The sequence below is a fragment of the Zalophus californianus genome, chromosome 1, assembly GCF_009762305.2.
Source record: "Zalophus californianus isolate mZalCal1 chromosome 1, mZalCal1.pri.v2, whole genome shotgun sequence".
Lineage (NCBI taxonomy): Eukaryota > Metazoa > Chordata > Mammalia > Carnivora > Otariidae > Zalophus > Zalophus californianus.
The window spans coordinates 121,893,855-121,916,386 of record NC_045595.1 but is presented as its reverse complement, the minus strand read 5'-3'; the positions used below and the strand labels follow the sequence as shown (position 1 = coordinate 121,916,386).

The 22,532-nt window shown below is 39.5% G+C and overlaps 1 protein-coding gene across 10 annotated transcripts in view; it reads left to right on the top strand.

The window, feature by feature from the left end:
* Positions 1 to 22,532, top strand: part of MECOM (MDS1 and EVI1 complex locus) — a 531,718-nt gene that overhangs the window by 179,846 nt on the left and 329,340 nt on the right. Inside the window, exon 1 of one of the 10 annotated variants that reach the window (XM_027584130.2) lies at positions 11,197 to 11,480. The exons of the other annotated variants lie outside the window; for them this stretch is intronic. The gene's annotated coding sequence lies outside the window, so the exon portion shown is untranslated. Of the gene's footprint in view, positions 1 to 11,196; positions 11,481 to 22,532 lie in introns of those variants that run through there. 10 annotated transcript variants of the gene reach the window in all.

Here is a 22,532-nt window from a genome sequence, read left to right as displayed (position 1 = left end):
AAAACTCACTCTGGTGTTTCTTGAAGGATTGGTAGACCTATTCAGAACGTACAGCCAAAGAAACTCAATAAATGGTCATCGCTATCAATTATTCTTACACATTTCAACAGCTTTTGTTAACGCATGAGCGTTTCTTAAAAGACAGTTGTCAACTTAGAGCTTAATATTTCATTAAAATAAGAGCACCAGTTCACCTATGTGTTTATTCAATTGAGGGGTAATTGAATAATAATATGGATTGATGAATTTTATGTGTTTTTCTTTTTTAAACCAAGGTTAGAAGGCAGCTGTAGAGACTTTTGTGAGCCTGTTATTTGAGTCTCTTCTCTATGTATCTGTGTTTTCCCCATCCCCAAATCAGCTTCAGGAAAGATCCACAAACTGGCATGTCTTTTTTTTTTTCTTTTTATTTAAAGGGGCTGAAGTGAAAGGCAAAAAAAACAAACAAACAACAACAACAACAACAAAAAACAGTGGAATCACCAAGAAAACCCTAAACAAATAAAGTGCAAACACGGAGTGACAAGCACACTCAGACCCTGGATTGGTTATGGATGAGACGACAAGTATATGATGAAATTAATGACCCTCTGTCAACTTTTTAGATCTCACTTTTAAAGAGAATGGACCAAAAATCAATAGCCCCCAAACCACCAGTACTCCAGTGAACCAGTCTTTCATTTATCTTGCTGTTGGCACTCAGATAGAAATGCAGCCAAGCACAGCACAGAGCCTTCACTGGGAGTCATCGTCACAGGCAATGTTTGAGCACCCCAGTTAAGGGTCAAAGGTGTGCACCAAGGCTTCTTGGAGAAGGACCTGCTTCTAAAAACCAATCCCAGTATCTGCTTTATTCAGCTGGAAGCCCATTTGGTATATGCACGTCAAATGTTTGGGCTTTGGAAGGTTATCTGTTAGACTGATGGATTCCCAGCCTACCAATGGCAATAGACGGCTAGGGATTCTATTTTACTCCTGTTTCATAACTTGATTCTTCACATGTTATTACTCAAATATTCAGGTGGCAGCAAAACACAACTTTAGTATCTAAGTAAATTGAACACAAGTTTTAAAGATGCAAGTTTGTACAGGCATGTGCTTTTATACTATGACTGCGTCCCAGGCCCTAACTAATGTAGTTTTTGAAGATCTTTTCCGAGAAGAGGATCACATAAAGTGTAGCGACGGTATTCCGAATATTGCAAGCTCAAACCCAAAAGGATCAAGATAGATTCTCTAATTAAGTAAAAGAAGAAAATATTTACAATGCTAGATGAGTTGTAATTGAGCTTGTAATTTTTATGGGTATTCTTAAAAGTAATCATTTATCTCCAAGACTGAATTTTCTAGAACTAAAATCGGTTAGTATATCATGAGGCTTTTCCTACAGTGAGAAAGCCATATTAAAATGTGAAAGATAAATTAATCCAAACCAAGTGTTCAATAGCACTGTTAACAGCTGAGGCCAAAGTGAAATGAAATGATGTCATTATGTTAAAATGGATGTCAACACACAGAGAAAAAATCAGTGTAAAACGAGAGAGATCACATTTTGATGATAATCTAAGACAAGCAAAGTGCTGGCCATTTATCTGGCATTGTCCAAATGGAATCTAATCAATGATTGTCTTTAAGCTTTTTATTTTATTTCTATAACAAACACTTACAGAGAGCTTACTATGTGCAGTCACTGTTCTGAGCACTTTACACATGACGATTCATTTAATCGTCATGGCAATACTAGGAAGTATGTATTATTATTATCCTAGTTTTACACATGTGGAAACTAAGGCATGGGGAGGTTAAGTAACTCATCCAAGGGCACACAGCTAACTAGTGGCAGAGCTGGGATTAAAGTCCGGGCAGTCTGGCCCCAGAATTCCAGTTCTTAATTTTTAAACAAGGCTGCCTCAAAAGAATGAAAGAACTTAAGACATCAGAGGGAACTTAAATATAGTACAAATGGAGAGATAGGAAGAACTGAAACCAGGAAATTTGTTAGTAATGTGTTTATTTTTCCTTCTGACTCTAATATGATTAATTTACTTTGTTGTAAGATTTTTAAGGGAAAAGGCTCTTCCATATGAAGAGGTGAATTAAGAAAACATTTCAAAATTTTTAATATCAAATACATCTGACATTGATCTCTGGGGCCTGACATAGTGAGAGTAAGGTGGAAGAAATCTGTGAGCACTCCTTAAAAATTTTGTTATTTATTGTTTGATTTTTTACTGCAAGAAAGAAATCTTGAATATTCTCTTCTCAACATAGACAAAGGTTTGATGATTGTAACTGTGAACGGTGGTAGAGTTGCTCTTTCTCTCACTTAGTTGCAATGGGATAGCTGGGTCAGAGGGAAGCCGTTGTATGTAATAAATTGATACAGAAGTAAAGATACCATTTAAGGTGATACATGTGGCCATCGGGCCCAGTAGATTAAATGAATAATACAGTAATCCCTCAGTTTCCTGGAGAATTTTCTCCACATTTCCTCACCTAATACTCTTCTAACTTGCTGCTTCTAATTCAGTGAGAATTAGAAAAAGCAGAGAGAATATAGGGAAATGAAAGTAATCAATGAACGAGGGCCCAGTGTGCTTTTGGATAATCAGAGTATGTGAAACTTGCACCAGTGGGACATTCTCAGGGACAGCTAGCACACATGCATTTTGGATAGTGGCTTGAGATTTTCTTTTGTTTCCAGTTCAACAAAGAATATTGCTCTTATGAAGACTGTTATAAATGTAATATATTTTTATAGACTAAAATTTAACAGAAAACTGATATGTCTTCAAAACAAATTTTTCCCAGTGTCTCAATTATTTGTTTTGGAAATGTTAGCAAAACCCCTAGATGTAAACTGATAACATGGACATATGTGAGAATACTTGCAAAAGTATGATCTTGTTTAATCGCTGGAGTGACATCATTATCTCGGATGTGCAGGCTCTGACACTCATTGTGCCACTGCACTTCAGGCTGGCCTGTGGGCAGGTGGGTCTTTTTGCCTTTGTCACTTTATGGGTGTCTCTCAACAAGCTTCGTGGAAATTTCCCAGATTGAGAAGGGCCCTTCTTTGGTCAAGAGTGTATAGAAACTATAACCACTTTCAGAAAAACAAGTGTAAAGAAAACATTTTCTTATTACAGATTTTCAATTCTCCTAATAAAATGGCCCTCAAAAATATAATTGGCCTATATACTTAGTGTCTGACACCATGACAGTGAAGACACAAATTGCCATTTGAGAGGAAAAGGAGGCCGGCCTGTTGCACTCCCCTGACTATCTTCAGCTGCAGTGACAATTGAAGAAGTTAGAAAATTTATGTAACTTGATACAGGGACATATTTAAAGTTTCACTATCAAAGCAGAATGCCTTAAAGAAATTTTCTGATATGGCTAAATCATCTAAAAAAAGTTAACATATATTTGGGGATGACCTTCAAGTTTAAAAAAGAATTATTGTCTCATTTTTATTTTGTTTATACTTATATGCTGATGGAGTCTCATCTGTCTGGAGACAGTCTCTAACTCCTTGTTCATTTTATCCTTTAAGTAGGGATGATGACACTCACCTGCTTAAATATCTCAACAGTTTTAGTTAAACCAGATGCCAGGCTCTGTTTTGTACACTTCTTCACTTGAAATGACTAACTTAGCCATTACAAATTCATCTTCAAAACAAACCATCTGAACAACAACCAGAATATGCCTAGGGAACAGATGCAGTTTTTATGTTTTCACATGAGCATCAAGCTAATATCTGTGTAAGATGAATGATGCCGCACAGGGATCTGTGCTTAATCCTCCCATTTCCCAGTGGGGTGGCTTCTTATTTAGTACCCCATGCTTGGGAATGGGAGTCCATTTCATTATACTTAAATTGCATTGTAAAATTACATGTGTGTGTGATTTTGTATGCTCATAGACATATAGCTGTGTGCCCACACTGTCCATGAAATACTTGAATTGAGCATTTGTCCAAGCACTCTATTGGCTTAAAGGATAAAATGAGCTTTTATGCCTACCAGCAGGGAAACTTGCTGTCCTATTGAACCAGACTTTGAAAATTAGTTCCTTATATCTCAACTTCTGATTTGTTCAGTAAAAATTCAGTGTGTATGTTCACATATGAGCATGTTGTTCAGTTTGCTTTTTACCCCCTAAAAGTTCATAAAAGATAGTTTAGGCACTGGAAAATTTTGTTTTTAAGACATTTTCAAAATAATATTTCTCTTAGATCCTAGAATGTAAAACTATATTTGCATTTGGCATAGGCACTTACAAATAAACAGTACCTTTACAGCATTCTTTATGGAAGCAAGATTATTTGTTGAATTTGAAAGAAAAAAAAAAAGATCTCAAACCACTCTCCAGCACTCTTCCCAGTTGTTTGTAAGGATGTCTTTCTAGTGTGATATGGATAAGTAAAAACACAGCAGAGAAAATTTTTATTTTTTTCTTCCTTAAATTGATTGACTTAAGTACCATCATATCAGTTCAAGAGACACGTGTGGAGCACTTACTATGGGTCAGGCACTGTAGTAGATGCTTAATATACAATGATGTAAAATCAAAACCTCCAGCTCTCTGCCCTGGGGGGGATTTCTAGTCTAGAACACTGTTGCCTTCTTTTCCCTCTCCCACCTGCTGGCAGAGATGGGAAGAGACCTAAGTGAAAACATCTAGCTGTCTGACATGAAGCCTGTCATTCAGCATGTATGCAATTTTCTCATCAACAGCTTTGTATTTTGGTATAAGAATAAAATTATATCAGTATAATGCTTGAAGTTTGGCATGTCGAGCTGCTACCTGTTGATTGAAAGTCTGTCCAAATGACGAGGCTCCCACTGGTGTCCATGACCCACCTCCCTTGGCTGGAGGATTTCATTGTTGGTGGAACGAGTCTCTCCCTGGGTCTCTGGATTTGTAGCAAATCTACTCCAAGTCGTGCTCTTTGCGCATTGGAAAGCCATCAGGGCTTGGTGATTAAGAGCCAAATTACATGCTCTGATAGTGAATTTGGAGAAGGAAAACAAAGCTTTATACAAACGGTAAAGACAGTAGCTCTGCTACAAAACTACCAATTCACCACGTATGTGAGCCTATATGAGGTAAAGGCCTGGCATAAAACCAGCTCACAAGGGTTCCTACTGCCCCCATTCATCTGGAAGGTCTTCAGAATTAGCTGAAGCTTTTGATTTCCCATAGGGTACCTTAAATCTTGCCTTCCTTTAGGAGTTAAAGAACTCCCTTATCAGCCATAAGTTCCTAGCTATGGTCACATTTGTACCCACAGACGGCTGTGATTAATTTATACACTATCACTTCCCAAATCCCATCTTTTAAAATAGAGAGCAATGTTTTGTTGTTGTTCAGCTGTTCCTTTTAGACCTGTGTGAGCTTATCCAGTATTTCTGGAAAAAACACTACAGTGGGAACCCAGTAGCCTGAGTCTTTCATTGCTATTGACTCGCTAAATGACCTTGGCCAAATTTCTGAAAACCTAAAACTTACTTTTCTCATTTGTAAAATAAGGCAGAGCCACAAATTTCTTTGCAGTCCTAAAATTCTAGGATCTCCAAAACTTAGCCATGGGCGTCTGCTTCCCCTGGGCAATAATATTAAACTTCGTTGTTTGTCAACATCCTTTTCATGTCAAAATGTCTTTCTAAAAACATCCAACACCCATCTGCACCATCGTTTCTGTCCTAGGTGATAAGTCAGATGAGACCACAACTTAAACCATTTTGAAACCACTCATTTTACAGTCTTTCCATTACTTTCCATGGTAGATGAAATAAAATAAAGGAGCAGGGGTGGGGACGAGTAGAAGTTTCAAACACAGCAAAACTGAACAGTTCTGTTGTATCCAGTATCAATATGCCATGTCCTTGGGAGAAGGTCCTTTCGGTGCAACTGCTCGTCTGTTTTAGAAAGAGTATTAGTTTTCTCCAGGAAACATCCAGCTTCTAAGGCTGCAGGTTCACTGGCTGAGAGGGAACAGGAAGACAAGGAGGGCACCCAATAGAAGATAAGAATTGTTTCCCAAAAAGGCCTTGACCAACTGATACCTGAACCTGGAACATGAGCTCCCATATATCTCATTTTCCCATAGGTTATCTGATTCCCCTCCATGGATGTTTTTGACCCTCTTCTTATTTAATCTCCGTGTTGTGCTAGGCTCTGCTATCATGCTAATCTCTTCCATTTCCTCTTTTAGCTATCGACAAAACCTGGACCCATGGAATCTCTCATGGGCTGGTCTTGGCGTGAGATTGGGGGGCGGTGTGCATTGGTATTTATTCAGTGTTTTGCAATGCAGTTGAATCCACTGTCAGTGAAATTTGCTCTAATTCTTTGGGAGGGCAGAAGCCAAGTCTTACCACGTAAAATAATACATGTGTTTCAGATAACACATCCTTGCACTTTTTTTCTAGAATAATTGGAATGTTCATACAAATAGATATAGTCTCCTTGTAATTTATTTAATTGCCTCTGTTATGAATGACTTATAAACATGTCCATGCCAGTTAATGTTTCTGATTCTCAGTTTGTAAAATGAGGGTGTTGAACTCTATGATCTCTAAGGTCTTTCCAACTCCCAAATTCTATGACCTGATACTTCTATTGTTTAGACAAAAAATAGGTCTGTTCTGAAATGTTCTGTTTTAGGCAGCAATCCAAATGGACTTTTTAAGAATTCACATAAGAAAAAAAATATTCTCACATGGAGTTCTATAGGATGAAGAGAGGGCCCATTCAGTACTTGTTTGCTCTCTGTGGGAAAGCTATTCTTTTTTTTTCCTCTTTGAACAATATAAGGAAACAACTTATCTTTCACGATTTTTGGATTCAGTTCATGGAGGGTGTCAGTATTGTCTAGTGTTCCCAACGGGGACGTGGGAGTCAGAGATCCCAGGACTCGTTCCCAGCTTTTCTCCTCCTTGTGTGACCTTCGGAGGCCATGAAACAACTCTTAAGACTCAGTTTATCTGCCTGAGAAATTGGGATCCTTTTTCTTTTTTTCTTTTTTAAACGCAGGAGAAACCTAAAGGTTTCCTTTTTGGAAAAGGATTAGAGTAGCCTAAAGGGTTAAAGTGATCAGCTTTGGTCTTCGGGAGCATGGAGGGGTCCCAGTCTCAGCTGCTTCTCTGCTGCCTGGCACCAGAAGCTTTTGCACAAACAGTTTAAGAGAGAGCATCACAGGCCCAAGTCAGAAACTGTAAGAATTCAACCTCAATGAGTGGCCTGCACTGGAGGAGGTGGCCCGTAAGTACACTTGAGAACAGGTTTGCTATATGAAGTATTAACAAATAAAATTGCAAGATAAGAGAATGCAGGGCGTAAGGGGCAGGGGGCAGGGGCAAGCATAAAGAGTTTGTTAGAAGCTTTCAGTTTCTGCATTTCTTGTGAGCATCTTAATGAACATGAATCTTAGCTATTGAATAAGCTAAGCAAATTCTACATTACCACAGATAAGTTTCAGTGACAACCAAAAACTAAAAATAACCTTCCTACTATGTTACCTAGCCAATTTCTCAGATAAAAGCATTTAGTAAAGTGTAAACCAGGATGACAGACTTAATAGAATTTTACCGATCGTTCCAAATTAACATGAGCTAGTGAAATCTTACTCCTGTCAGAAACTTGACACGACCTCGCTATTCCTAAAATCTCATGTCAAGTGGAAAAAATAATATCGCCTGAAGTTTCACAGCGACACTGCTTGATTCAGAAATAGCCAGGTTGTCAGTTTCAAATCAATCCTTCAAATTGCTCCACAAAATAGCGGGTCAGAAAAATAATTATGGCTTGAGGAGGAATCGCTCAATTATGTTTTATGATCTAACTACGACGGTGAATCAACTCCTAAGAATGAGAGTACAGTTTGGTTGGCATTACCTCAGTAAACATGAACTGAGCCCTCGGATTTCCCAAGCAGATGTGCAAACATTTAGTGCTCTAAAGCAGCCTTCCCAGTACAGGTAGAAATAGTCATTTTGGATATTTACTCCTTCGGCTTTTGTGTAAGGGAATCGAGTCATCATTCAGACATGTTTAAATGCTGCACTTGAGCTACCTTTTTGAGAGGCAAGGACGTGCTGGAGTCGCACCACGATTCATCATATTAAACTTCATTTGGTGGAAACATTACGAGGGAATAGGTTCTCGGTCTCCTAGGAAGTGCCTGGCTCTACATTACTTCCCAACCACCCTGCTCACCCACGGCCCCTTTATTTCTTTGTAGCCTGTACCCTTAGTACCGTGTGAGGCTACGTTTGGACCAGAGGCCCCCATCCTGTGAAAAATTCAGATGGCTATAGTAGTAATCAAAAATACCAATAAAGTGTCACGGGTCCTCGCTGGTGATGTGGGATGGCGGGTGAGTGAGATATAAAAATGAATCATGAGGCGAGACATGATTGCTGCTCAGGCAACCATTTCCAAATGTGAGTGCACCCCGGTTGCATAAATGGTTCGGAATATTCTCCGTTAGGCCAAAGGGCTTGCAGATAATGGCGTTAACTCATCAGGCTCCAAGGGCCCTGGGGACCTGGGAGGCAGAAGAGTTGTTGCTCAAGTGGTTGAACTGAAAACATTTGTATCCGGGTCCTGTTGGGTAAGTGGTATCTGCTGACGGCAACTGCTTGGAGTAAAGTTGGTTTTAAAAACTAAGCACCGTGGCCCTCTATGTTTAGTACAGGAAGCTGTCTGAGGTGTAAAGAATGGTTAAGTAAATGAGTGGGGTACCATTAATCTTGGTTTGTTTCCGCACTACATCTTTAGCAGTTGGGGGGGGTGGTGGCTGGAGCAAAAGACTTGCTCCTAGCTCATAACCTGAGTGTTAAAACTGATGTCCTTCCCATTAGGGCCTGTAAACTCATTAGCACATGGCAATTTATCCTCTTTTATTTCTTCTCAATTATCCTATCATCCATTGTATCTGGGTCTGATTACCCTTTCCCAGAGTCAAACATTATCTTGTAAATCATTTGCTTTAAGTCCAAGCCTGCCATTGCCTTGCCCAGGATTTGCTTAGGCAGGTAATAAATCAATTAGCATTAAACTTGTGGTGTCATCTATTTTCTTTCCTCGTGGTGGAAAAAAGGAACACCTGAAAACCTCGCTTAGGTTACATCCATTTCTGTGCATGCTTTTGAACAATACAGAGACATTTGCTCTGATTCAAGGGGGTGGGAAAGATAAGGGAAAACAAAACAAGGAATCTAAATCCTCTGCGTGTGCCTGCGAGGCTGATGGCATCACAGGTATGGGGCCCTCATATTTCAGAGGTGACACTTTTAGTAATAATTGGGAACATATATTATTCAACCATGGGCATCAGAGATTCTGTTTAAGGGATAGTCTCATTTTTATGTCCAAAACACAATTATGGAGCCAAAAGGGAGGACTGCAGTTTCATTTTTTCTTCTATTATTCTTTTATGTGTATTCTGCTTCTCTGTACACATACAAATTGGTCTGATAGAACAAGATAAGAGGAGCCGAGTAGTTTTTAGGCCATTGTCCTCTCCCCTCCCATTATATTCCAGAGGGGAGATATCGTCTGCCTTTTGGCACTATACTAATTTACTTATTCATTTTGTCTTCATGCCCTGGATCCAGTTTTCAATCCTCTGGCTGAGATTCTGCACAGAGATCTCAACCAAACAATTGTTAGCTCAGAAGTAAGCGCTATGAGTTTCTAGATTAAAGAAAAAAAAATTCCCTTTTCTCAGCAACCAGGAGCTTCTTCCAAATGATGCTCCACATAGGAGCTATAAATTAGAGGAGATCCCTGCCTCCTGGTCGGGGAAGAGGTGCCTGCAAGGGACTGTCAGACACGTGGCAGGGCCCCATCAGGGGAGCTGCTTCCAGCCGTGGAGAACAGCGGTAGAGCCATGAATGGGGCTGAAGCACGGCTCGATTGGAGGGATTGGAGGGCAATTAATAACGTGTGGTTCTGGGTCTGACTGCTTGGACGGCAGACAGCTCGGCTCCCTGGATGTGCTTTCCTCTCCTGCTGGCGATCTGCCCCACATAAAGTCCTCCTGCCTGTTTCCTGTGGTTCTTCTGGTTTCAGTCCTTAGCTTTTCACACTGCAAAAGTACATACTCACAGAGAACATGCGTGGACTCTTCTTCCCCTGGTCAAAGGAACAGTACTAATTCAGTACCCTGATTTGTTTATTACTAATAGTGGTTACACTTTCAGTGCCTAATATTATGGTGGGCAAGCGTCCAAAAGAATCATGTAGCCATGTGGGTCCACCTTTACATAGGAGCTGATGGAAACACTTAGGAATGGTGCAAAACCCGTCCTCCAGAGCAGAGAATTTGAATCATGGGGTGGGGCTTATTAAAATGCAGATTCTGACTCAGTAGGTCTGCAAAATTCTGCATTTTTCAAAGATTTTTATTTATTTATTTATTTGAGAGAGAGAGAGAGAGAGAGAGTGAGTGAGAGGGAGAGAGAATCTGAAGCAGATTCCACACTGAGCACAGAGTGCAATGCCGGGCTCGATCCCATGACTGCGAGATCATGACCTGAGCTGAAACCAAGAGTCGGACGCTTAACCGACTGAGCCACCAAGGTGCCCCAAAATTCTGCATTTCCAACAAGCTCTCAGGTAGTGTGGATGCTGAGAGCCCATGGTACTTTATATTTTCTTGTAGCAGGAGTAACTTTTCACCCCCTTCTAGCTGCTTACAAATGCATCCTTCTAGAATGTGACCTACTAGGTACCAAGCTCCCTGCAAACAGGCCATGACTGTCTTGGTGAATATATAACGATTAATTGCTTTGGTTGGGCAACCAGGAGGTCTGAGATCTAAATCCGCTTCTGCGGCAAACTAGTTTTGTGACATTGGTCACTTCCACTGAAATCCCCCAGAACTCTATTCTGTTCAGTGAGGAGATTTGGACTAGATTTGGGGTATCGTTTAAAAGTAAGGGTAGGAATGAGGTGAGAAATGTGAATGAGGGAAAAAGTCACATAGGGATCATGGAGGATCCAGGAATGGTCGTGATTTTTAAACAGACATCCCCCTCTTGTCTCCCTGCTAGGATGGGGATCCTGCGTACCTTACAACTTTCAAGAAATGGGAAGTATGGGTTTTTATTAGTGTAAGATCTCCTGATGTGTAAATGCTGACAAATAAAATGAGTTTTTTTTTTTAAAAGGAGAGGAAACACACAGGGAATGACATAAAGCACCTCTGTAGGCCAGAGTCTGCCCACAGACCACCAGTTCGCAGCCCCTGGCCTGGACCAGCCTCAAGAGCTTTCTTCCAGCAAACACATAAGAACTATGTTCACAAACATTAATCAAGCCAAACCAATGAGAGCAACATTCGTGATGGACAAACCAAACCAGCTATAAGGGCAGAGTGGAGGTGGCCAGCATTTCAGCGCTTTGGGCTTTCCCGAGTTTGATACACAAGATGGATGGAGGGGCTGTACACTGAGCAACAGCAGGTAACCTGCTGGGGGGTATTTGCCCCGCCCATGACTTGTAATTGGGTTTGTTTGTGTCTACATTTCTGGGAGTTGCCAGATATGCTTCTGGTGTTTGAGGTGGCAATACTTACCTGTGAAATGCTCAGGAACTGTAGGAGTCTTTATCTCATAGAGATACTCATCGCGAGATCCGGTTGGGGGTAGCCCATCAGTCACAGAGTAATGATCTTTACCTTTAACTTCTAAGACCTCTTTCATAGGAACCGCTTGCTCCTTAATGGTCAAGGTTTTTCCATTGACTCAAATACCAATACTCAAGCCCTGATTCCAGACCATCACACTTTTCCCAGGGGTGACTCAAGATAAATGAGAAGATATGAATTATGTTGGCATGGACATGAATATCCCTAAATTGTTGGGGGAGGGCAGTTCTTTGTATAACTTTAGTTGGTTGCACAAAGGGATTCAAAGTCAAACAAAGTATTGGAAGAGCTGTATCTTTTTTCTAAAAAAATTTAAATTCAGTTAGCCAACATACAGTACATCATTAGTTTCAGATGTAGTGTTCAATCATTCATCAGTTGCAGGTACCAGCCGGTGGAAGAGCTGTACCTTCGACAGTTGTTCACAACAGCTGTATAGTAGTCATTATTTTCTGATGTTCCATTTTCTTGATTTGAGTTCTCTGGAACTAACCTTATAACAACACTTAGCTCATTTAAAATTCTTTTTTTCACCCTTCTTCAGTTGTGTAATTGTTCCATTCACATTATGGAGATGTGTCATGTCCTGACTTTTATATCCTGGAAAACATGTAGTAAGTCAACCTTGTCCAGACATGATGACACCACATAGACATGGCAGATCGTAAGAGGAGACAAATGGTTTAGGCTTAGATGGGAGACAAAAATGGGTTACTGGCAAGCATTAAATATTTATAAAGCAGCCAATCTCTTGTACTCATCGGGGAGTGTTTCTGCATGAGGCATGTCAGGCTTTATAATTAGTTATGGGACTTACTATTATTTGAGTTTTTGCCACGCTATTTTCTGCCTGTGAAGGACCATTATTTTAAATATGCAATAAGAAGAAAGAAATATTGTTTAGGAAAGTGGTAGCTTTTCATTTTTTGAACTTTTGAATAATAATTTATGTCATGGAGTCAGTCTTGTAGTGACTTTGAATTTTTTTATCATCACATTTTCAGGGATCATGTTACAGTAAAATAAAGATTGTGACCCTCAGTGTAAGATAAAAATAATTCTAAATTCAGGTAGCTTCATAATGTCTCTCTTAAAGTTTCTTTCTCCATAAGGATTAACAAAAGCAAAAGCAAAAATAAAAACACAAAGAAAACAAAACAAGGCTCCCATTTGCTTCTTACAAATCACCAGATTTTGATTATTAGCAGAAATAGACTTATTAATACTTCTGGCATTTGTAAATATCATTAAGCAAGAGTTTCCTTTTCTGAAAGCAAGTTGTTATGCTCCAAATGGTAAGTTGTTACAATTCTTGAGGGGGAGGGAAAAAAGAAAACCCAAACCCCTCAAACCTTAATAAAAGTTCCCAGCAAAACCATTAGGGATTTCAATTATGAAGCTGTTCTCAAGACTCTTGTAAAGGTTATTTGTTGAACAATTTCTCTCTAACAGTGTATGACAAATTACTCGCTTGGCACCGTAAATGATGCACAGGCCCTTTAATTAGAATATAGCACTCGATATCTTTAAGACCTTCTAACACTTCTTAGTTAATATTATTCCTCACATGCCTTTCCAAGGAGATGTGGACTTGTTTGCAGAGTCAAAATGGGTGATAGAGTAGGGTGGACAGGGATGTCACACCGGGCTGGGAATATCCAGAAGCTACACAAAGAAAGGAAGGCTCTGACCCCAACAAGTTTTGATTGCAAAGGCGACTCTGATAACAGAGTTTTTTATTATCCATTGCTTTTAGCCTTATTTACCATCAGGCTCTCTTGCCACAAGCATGCTTTTTAGTTCTGACAGCCCTGAATTATGGCCATTGTGGGATCCTATCTCATTAACTGAAATGGGAGAATAAAACATCAAACAATCATAAAAATAATTTGGCACTGTGAAACCACTTAGGAGCAGCTGTCAAACAGGTTGGAAGATAAACTTCTAAATAAAAAGAATAGAGAGAGCTGCGGCGTCCTGCCATACGCTTCCTCGGCATTACGGACTCCTTAATAACATGAAGTGCCCGTGTTTATGCAGAATAGCCCAGACACTCCATATATGATATTGATTATGCCTTAACCCCAATTTAGTAAAGACCTACTCCTCCTTTTCCTAATCAGATATTGCAGAAGCAGTTTTCTGGAAGAAAAAAAAAAATGTCCCTAATGCCAAGCCATATTTTATCTGCGAAGGCTGTGGCTGGAGATAGGGCTTTGTCTTGCCTGTCATTGTGGCTTGGAGCCCAGTTTTAGGACAGCAAGGCCCCTCTGGGGCTCTTCTCCAGCAGTTTCCATCCAGTGATTCAAAAACATACATCTTTATCAAGCTGTTGTTGTCAGACAACATTAGATAATTAATAGGCCATTTGTCAGCCTGCACAAAACATGTTAAAATCCCAAACACAATCAGGATAAATATAGTTGCTTGCTCTCTGAAGGCTTTTTGTTCTGTCATGCAGCCATTGCAGGCAGATATTTGCTATTAAACGAGACTCATTATTAATCACATCTAATGTTAATTAATTAACCGCCTCTGTGTATTGAGGGCTCTCTGTGACTTTCAGTTGTTTTAAGAAGCTAATTGGTAACTTAGCAGTTTACATCTAAGTTACTATTTTTCATTTCATTCATGTCAGGAGTTTACTCAGTGAAATACATTTATTTGCATTTGAGAACTATACCATAGAAAGTCAGCTTTTAAGAGACTGTATATAACCATGCGAGAAATGATAAAGGAAATGAAAGCCATAGAAAAGTATGTACCCCACCTTTGCTCTTCCTTACGCTTAACTTATTAAAAAATAATTTGATTTTTGTATTGTTTTGCAAACCTTATAGAAAAATGGAAATATTCAAATGTAATTTTTAGTAGATGATGAAAAGAGCAATGATAGGCTTAACCAAACAAATGCAGTATTTTGATATTCATTCATTCATTCATTCATTCAACAAATATTTGGTAAGTATGTGTAGTCAATTATTGGTCAGGTCCTGTGGGGAGCCTGGCCTCTCAGAAGCCAGCACAGAACCGAGTTTTAGTTGTTTCAAACTGTGAGCTACTGGAAAGCAGGGACCTGACCTCCGTAACACATGTCCCCTCTATGTTCCCTTACAGGGCAGATGCTCCATTGATATCCCTTCAACTGAGTTAACTAAATTCAAATACAATGGAAATGTCTTCAGAATTCTGATCTATTCACAAAGGAAGATGGGTGATGTGATTAAAGAGAACTAGGAAAAGCAACCTTGATCCATCATACATTCATGCAGCATGTTTCCATTGACCAATGGCTGTCCCACCTTAACTTATTTAATTTTTTAAGTTGTTACATCATTCCTGTTGTGCCAATCAGGAAAAAGCCTGTGATTCTTAAGTAGACTCCAGCTTTACCTCTAGAACCTGGCCTTTGATGAACGCAGCTTTGCTTGGCGACCTCCCAGGCTGTAGCTGGGCAGTTGGATAAGCCGCATGAGTTGCGGTGACGTGGCTTACCACAGCATCTGACACTGTTGATCAATTCCTGGCGGAAGCTTCGATTCATTCACAGATTTTATTATTGATAACTATTACTTGGGGAAGCCTACCCTAAGGGATCACAGATACAAAAAAACATTGCTGGACTCTAGCACTTTAAGAAGAGAAATTATTTTAAAATTTTATTACATAAACAGGGAAGCAGAGATAAGGGAAAAAAGTAGTTTTTCATCTTTGTGCTTCAAAATTTTCAGTTAATGAGAGGGATTTACACTTTGTAAGTCAAATCATGTCCTTTTTAAACATGTCTATGAGGATTTTTTTCACATCTATTATGAAAACATTTTTAGTGTCTTCTATAACTTCATTTATTTGTATTTCACTATTTAAGTACTAAATATTTTATACTGACTGCATTTAACATAGAAATAAAAATCATAAGAATAATGATACCATACACTAAAGACATCTACATAAAATGTGGCAGGCAAAATATAATTGATGGTAACACTGTTCACTGAGACCTAGAATATTTTCCTTCACTCTCAGGAACCTTGTAGAAGTAGGCATGAGAAGGAACCAGGAAGTTTGCCATAGCTGATGACATGGATGGCAGAGTACCTGGAGATAGTGTTTTTTTTTTTTTTTTTTTAAGATGTATTTATTTATTTGAGAGAGAGAGAATAGGGGGAGGGGCGGAGGGAGACCAAGAATTTCCAGCAGACTCCCCACTGAGTGTGCAGCTAGACAGGAGCTCCATCTCACAACCCTGAGATCATGACCTGAGCTGAAATCAAGAGTCTGAGGCTTAACCGACAACCCCCCAGGCGCCACTGGAGGTAAATAGGGTTAAACAAACAAACAAACAAATATGTAACTAACAAACCAAAGACCCAGCAGTCAAACCACAGTTCTCTACCTGCTTTCCTTTCTCTCTAAACTACTGGAAGCCTACTCACACCTGAGAGGGTATTTTTTTTAGTGTGTATCCTTACTTATTTTTACAAGTAGAATTCCTTATATGTGTAGCCAAGACAGACATTTTTTAGTGTCTTTTAAGTTAAGATGCTGTGCATTTGTCAGTGCTAGACTTTGCATTTTTATTTATTTATTCTAACTATCTCAACTCTAAGGTCCAAATGAGAGGGAGGGAGGGAAGGAGAGAGGGAGGAAGAGAAAGAGAGAGAGAGAGATGAGTAATTTTCTATCCAAATACATAGGGCATGAAAAGCACATGAACATATGCGCAGAACAACTGCAGAGCTTAAATTGTTTTATCCCCTTTGAAGTGCTATTGTTGAATTATATGTAGGGTGGGGAAAGATGACTGGATTGAAAAATGTCCTTTAGCCAACAAAGATCTAGATTGGAATTTAACTTAAACCAGTCTGAGTGATATTCCAGAGGCTTTTATTGCTGGAAATAATACTGAATGGAAAACAGTTACACAAAGTGGAAATATTTTATATCATAGGTTGCCATACTCTAGATTACCATTATATGGCTTTTGAATCCAGTTCCCATTATGAGCTTGTGAAAGATCCTTTTCTTCTTATACAGATTTTTGGCTTAATTTGTAATAACAGCTCCTGACACAGAGCTTTTGTGAAAGTCTCAGCTTTTACTCCTTTAAGGTAAACTCAGTGGTACGCATGCAAGGAAGTAGGGAGACTGGCCATTTTGACTAAAGCCATTATCAAGGATCTGTGCGTTTTCCAGATTCTGTCTGAAGTAAAAAATGAAGGGCCCTTCAGGAGAACACGGCGTGACTTCAACTGTCTTCTTTGACCCCCCCCCTTTTTTTGTTATCATTTTTTTTTTTTCGTTTTGTCCTGAAGATGTAAGCTGCTGTTGTCTAGAGGGGGAGGAAAAGGTTTCTCCTAGGGATGTTAATTTCAAGGCTGAGTAGTTTCCAGTCACCAGGCTTTGCTGGAAGTATCGGTCAAGATTTGCCTGGAGGCAGCAGGGGCCCATTTGTCTCACCTGCAAGGAACATGGTCTTGGGAAAATGGCAAGAACTTTTGGCAGGTTTTTTAATTAGCACCTTAGTGTCTTTGGCTTTAGGCTTCTTATTTGCTAATTCTCGTGGTGATTTTCTTCCTGGTGGTATGTGTTTAAAGCATTACATTGTGAACCTCAGTACCGTCTTCAAAGCTTTTTACTCAAGTGGTCAGCTAGGTTTATATTAGTGTTTTGAGCATGACACATCATTTAGAAACAATATTTGTTTTGGCATAGCTTAATAACTATAAAATCAAGATGCAAACCAGAAAAAAAAATGTTGAAGACCATAACGCTGTTTTAGTGGGAAATACTCTTTATTCCCTAGACACAGCAAGAAGCTGCTCTTGTCCAAATTATGAGTTGTGAAACCCTGTGTTTCAGAAAGCAAAATTGTTGAAATGTTATTGAGGCATAACTTTTCTCCCTAGAGTAGCTTCTCTGTTGTGGAGAGAATAAGGAAAAATAAAGCAGCAGCAATCTTTCTATAATATTCTTACAGAGAAATAAGAATATTGGAGAGAATAGGCTACCGAAGTTTTTACCTGCTCTGCAGACTCCTTGGCCTCAGTTTATCAGACACCATTAAGAAAAACGAGGATTTCAGTCAATCACAGCTGGTAGTTTGGTTTTATTTCCTTTTTTCTCGTAGTATCTCATCCTATATTTACATATGGCCTCAGACACACATGCATGTTGTTGGATAATGAGATATTCAACATGGCTTAAAATCCACCCCCCCCAAAATTATTAAGCTATTTCAAAACAAGAAATAATGCTGAGAGAAAATTTGTATTAGCTTGATTGATTATCTTATTTTAATCCATATTAAAGCTTTAAGTCTCTAGGCGTGGCTCTTTACTTCTAACACCTCATAAATTATAGCTATAATGAAGCAGTCATTTATCCTGAGCTGATGATAAATGGCTTGCCCTAGGAGGAACTAAAGAATGGGCAAGTAGATCATTTTCATATTTGGTGAAAACAATATTAAGTACCCAGACCTCAGTGATTGCCCTAATAAATGAATAATCTGAGGTGAGGGGCTTGGCAGTCAGTGTAAAAAATAACCTGAGCTTTCTCTGTCATTTGTCAGGCTTTGCTATGACAGCATGCATTATGGGTAAATGAGCAATCAGCAAGAACTATGTTATGGCTGGGATGTTTTTGAGAAATTTATCATATGCTTTGCTTGGTACCTTAAGACCTTAAGGCTTAATGGCTATAGTGCATGACTGCAAGTGAGCACAGTTCCTATTTACCATGGTATGCTTCATTTGCGCTCCATCTCTCACCTTAAAGAAAGGACCTTTCCCAAATGAGCTTCATTTGGCTTTGTTTTTAAAACTTTAAAGTTTATGTGGATGATGTTCTATCTCTATGTTGACAGGCACTCCTTGTGGTAGATTGGGTTAAGGAGACTTTGGAGATCTGAATTCAAATAGAACTTCAGGGTCGGAAATTTATCAGTGCATGGGGATGTCGGAGATCTGGATTCCAGTGTACCTGCAGCCAAATATATTATGGAAAGTGACATTAACTCCTGATAACACTATTAAATATTTAATGGTATTTAAGAGTTAAATGAGTTTTCTACCCTCCCCTAACCCACGAAACGGTTGATCTCTGATTTATTGCTGAATCAGAAATAACCAAGAGTGGTTGAGCTATAAATGCCTCATTGGAATTATGCAGTGTGTTATGACTCATTATGGTTTGCTGCCATATGTAGTAAAAAAAAAAAAAAAATGGAACCAATATCTGAACTGCTCTTCCCAGGCTGGAGAGCGCTCATCCACACTCTTGTCCCATTACTGTGAATCTTATTATGAAATATTTGATGAAGGAGAATGTGGCTTTATCAGTGACCTCTGCTTCCATAATATCCAGAATTCACAGGTGACTTTGAAGTTAGGTGCACATCAAATTCAAATTCTGGTAGTACCCCTAGTTGGATACATTTGTTCATTCATTACTCTGACATCATTTTTCCCCCGTGTAAAATGGTGAAAATACTGTCTTGAAGGGTTGCTGTGTGGAGTAAATGAGCTAATATGTAGAAGATGCTTATCAATCTATAGATACTCTATAAATATTCAGTTAGTTCCACATGTTTTTTTTTTTTAAGATTTATTTGAGAGAGAGAGTGAGAGAGAGAGAGCACATGAGAGGGGGGAGGGTCAGAGGGAGAAGCAGACTCCCCGCCGAGCAGGGAGCCCTATGCGGGACTCGATCCCGGGACTCCAGGATCATGACCGGAGCCGAAGGCAGTCGCCCAACAAACTGAGCCACCCAGGCGCCCAGTTTAACCCTAGTCAGGCACCTGAGCACTTTCAGTGTTCAAAATGCAGATGGCATTTTAAAAAGATACTGTATCAAGGCCAGATGCCTGCTACATTAGGGCAAGACGTTAGTGGGACAAATTCAATTAAGTAAAAACATTTGTTGCATGTCTCCTGTGAGTCAGTTTCCAATGATGACATAGTATTACCTCGTCATTGGTCACCAGGACCATTGTAGTAACCTTTTTGATTTTTCCCCTCTCCTAGCTCTCACCCAAGAACTTTCCAGTTATCTTTCCAAAATGCAGATCTGATCATGTCATGACTCCTAGCTGCCAAATTATTTAGCATCACAAACAAGGGTTTCCATAAACTTCAAACCTACCATTTCAGCTTCATATCATACATTCCCTTTTAATCCTATATTCTAGCTATATAGAACTACTTACTGGTCCTTCAGTATATTAATCACATGCATGCTTATCTTAGCTTAGAATGTACTCATTCAGCTCACTCAGCTGTCTTGGCGTGGCTAAACCTTCCTGCAAGATGTATTACTTAAAATTTCAGCTCTGGTGTGTAACCTTTCCCAGATTTCTAGGTTGAAGTGGTTTCTTCCTTTTAGGTGTTCCCTGAGTACTTTGTAAGTGATAGCCCACTCATCATTTTGTGCAGGAACCATCTGTTTGTGTGCTGATTCCCTGTGAGTTCCTTGAGGACAGGAATAGTGTCTGTTTCATCGTTTTACTCTCAGAAATTCTCATGGTGCCCAGAATGCAGTAGGTGCTTTATAAAGGTGCTCTATAAACACGGAATCAATGAGAAAGACGTTCTGCTTGTCTTGGAACACCTCAAACTCAAAGTCAGGGAAGTTCTCAGCAGGGGAGATAGTAGGAACCACACATTCCTTGTTGTGCTCTGAACCTACAGATCCCCCACCATTTCCCTTCCCCAGTCAAAACACATGAAATGCCTGCTTCGACTGACCTTCCTCTGGAAACTGAATGAGAGAGTGTTTTCATGGGCAGTATGGGGAAGGGTGGAGGTGGACAGGAGAACTCTAGGGCCCGGGTGGCAGAAGCCATTGGCTTGGATGGGATGGAGGCTGTTGGTAAAATCAGAGAAGAGCTTCTGGCAGAATCATGGGAACAGGAACCAGGTATTAGTTAGCCTTTCCTGTCTGAGGGCAGATAGAGGAAGTGTTCGGTTTCTTTTTGTTTGTTTCCTTCCCTGGGTCTCAACACTGCAGTTGGCAGTTAAGGTGGGCAAAGATATTACAATATAAACATGACTGCTTAAGGCAAGTCAATTGCTCAGATTATAATATTAATTTGGGGGGAGACTGGGGCTATACTTTTTCCTCCTTCCCTTCTTGCCACGGAAAATAGTGCAGTGTCTTGTGCATAATAGGCATTCAATAAATATTTGACGACCACATGAGTGTAATGAAAGGATTCAATATGGGAAGCATGAATGGAACCTTCGATGTTGGCTATTTGGAAGAGAATCAAGGAGCTTGCTCACAGAGAAGAAAGCGGTAAATTTCCATTTGCAATTTATTCTTTTCCATGGGACACCAGGAGATTTCAAAGCAGATGGGGAGGAGAGAAATCCCAGTTCTGGTAAGCGCTTTCAAATATTATGAATAGAAAAATAATCTTTACAAATTTATTGTGAACAGGTGTTTTTGACACTGAGGGGAATGAGTTCTCCTTCAAGTTTCATTCATTAAATTTGACAGATAGTTATTGAGCCCTTACTGAATGCAAGGTCCTGGACTAGGTTCTGTGGTGGGATTGAAAAGAATATAGACCTCCATTCAAATGACTGCAGTATGGAAATACCTACTGCAAATAAAGGTATTACTCCATTTGACTAACTCTATATTCAGGATCAAAAATGGCAAATGGGAAAAACTGCAAAAGCCTTATTGTTAGTGGTTTTTCCAAGGTTGTGGGGGCCCGTAAGTCCAGGAATGGAAGAGAGGCCATTAAAAATTGCCCTGCACCTTTAGCTGCAATAACCTCACTTTTAGGAAACTCTTGTTATTTGTTTTGACTGGTTTTCTTTCTTCTTTCACTAGCATCAGTGGTCACTGTCTCTATAATCTCCTTAGTATATGGTTCCTCAACATGGAACATCTGAAACTTCCTTTGCCGGCATGGAAGAAATTAAATTAGCATTCCTACCTAATTGGGATGCTTACATGCCTACTCACTACGGATTTTTATATCGTGTTACTAGCTACCTCTCATAATCTTTGTGCTTGCTAGAAAACAAAAGCAAAAGATTAAAGCTCTTTGATTCATACGTTAACGGCATATGGAAGTTACTCTTAAGAAGTATAATTGAGATGAAAAACCTTAAAAGCATCTTTTATTCCTGTTATTTCCATCTGCCCCCAGCCTTAAGTAGATTTGATATAATTTCAGACAAATCCATTGGAACAACTTATTTATATTAAAGTAGTTCTACATGGAAATAATACCATGGTGTCATCCGCATAATAAAACATCTCAAATTTGCTAAGGTTACACAAAATGAACACTGTTCTGTCTCCAAAGGATTTTCTATTTTTTGACAGAGACCGAATTCTTGGGTTTGAAGAAATGGTCAGGTTCTTACTAATACATGTCAACGAATATGATAAGTTTGTATTGAATCGGAGTTTTAAAAAGGATGATGGAGGCGCCTGGGTGGCTCAGTCAGTTAAGCCACAGACTCTTGATTTTGGCTGAGGTCATGATCTCAGGGTTGTGAAATAGAGGCCCACGTGGGGCTTGGTGCTGGGCATGGACCCTGCTTGGGATTCTCTCTCCCTCTTCCTCTGCCCCTTCCTCCCAAAAATGAGGGTAAGTTAGAACATTGTACCATTAATACCAGAAGTATTGTTTGGGGATAGATTTTATTATCATTTTATAATTTTTCATTTGTTACAAAATCTTTGTCATAGAAGAAGGTGAACATATTTGTCATGCTCCTTCAGGGATGATGATTCTGTCCAAGGTGCAAATGCTGTCTTCTAGAGAGCTGTGGGTCCTGGCCTTCTGCCCTTGCTGCCAGGCTAAGCTGCTCTGCCAGTTGGCTGAGGAGGGGATTGCCGCTTC